General features: G+C 45.4%; 1 pseudogene; it reads left to right on the forward strand.

Moving 5' to 3' along the window:
- Nucleotides 1-272: 272 nt before the first annotated feature.
- Nucleotides 273-860, forward strand: LOC148298409 (serine/threonine-protein phosphatase PP1-gamma catalytic subunit B pseudogene; annotated as a pseudogene).
- Nucleotides 861-1127: the final 267 nt, after the last annotated feature.

Raw genomic sequence — 1127 nt, forward strand, 5'->3', positions numbered from 1 at the left:
GATCTTCCTTGAGCTGTAGTCTCCTTTGAAGATATGCGGTACTCCGATCATAAATGTAGGTGATATTCATGGCCAGTTTCCGGACTTGCTCAGGCTGTTCGACCACGGGAAATACCCCCCCGAATCCAACTATCTCTTTCTGGGGGACTATGTTGATCGGGGCAAATACTCGCTCGAAACCATATGTCTGCTCCTTGCCTACAAAATCAAATACCCCAAAAACTTCTTCTTGCTGCGGGGAAACCACGAGTGCTCGTCGATCAACCGGATCTATGGCTTCTATGATGAATGTACCAGTTTCAAATATAGTAGGTAAACGCAGATACCACATTAAACTCTGGAAGATATTCATCGATGTCTTTAACTGCCTTCCAGTTGCGGCCATGATCGAAGACAGGATACTCTGCATGCATGGAGGCCTTTCCCCCGACCTCCAGTCCATCGAGCAAATTAAAAAAATCGAAAAGCCAACTGACGTGCCTGACAATGGGCTGCTGTGCGATTTATTGTGGAGCGACCCGGATAAGGAAACCGAAGGATGGAATGAAAATGAAAGGGGAGTTTCCTATACTTTTGGCCCCGATTACGTCAATGTCTTCACGAAGAAGCACGATCTTGACCTCGTTTGTCGTGCGCACCAGGTAGTGGAAGAGGGCTATGAGTTTTTCGCGAAAAGACAACTGGTGACTGTCTTCTCTGCTCCGAATTACTGCGGGGAGTTTAATAACTCCGGAGCGCTCATGAGCGTCGATGAAGATCTCATGTGTTCGTTTCAAATTTTAAAGCCGGCTGAGCAGAAGATCGCCAAAATGGCTCATCCGCGCCCGAACACTCCTCCCCGAATAAAATCCATGCAATGATTAATTAATTATATTTAATTTTGCAGCGCTACTCCTCCAGCTTATCCAGTAGTTGCTCATGCAAGTAGCCTTATATAGGTATGCATCAGCACTATTATAATTTTATCGATCGATTTAATCGTTTGAACCTTGGCAAGTAGCAAATGGGCTGTGTCGGAAATACCAAGATGCTTGAGGCCAAGAAGTTTCAGGAACCTTCAAAGAAGCCAAAAATGCCAACCAACACTCAAACTTCCAAGCAAGTTGGGGAATCTGCCTTATTTTCTC

Source organism: Brachycentrus maculatus, unplaced genomic scaffold, assembly GCF_059751285.1.
Source record: "Brachycentrus maculatus isolate JH-2025_06_01 unplaced genomic scaffold, ASM5975128v1 h1tg002090l, whole genome shotgun sequence".
Lineage (NCBI taxonomy): Eukaryota > Metazoa > Arthropoda > Insecta > Trichoptera > Brachycentridae > Brachycentrus > Brachycentrus maculatus.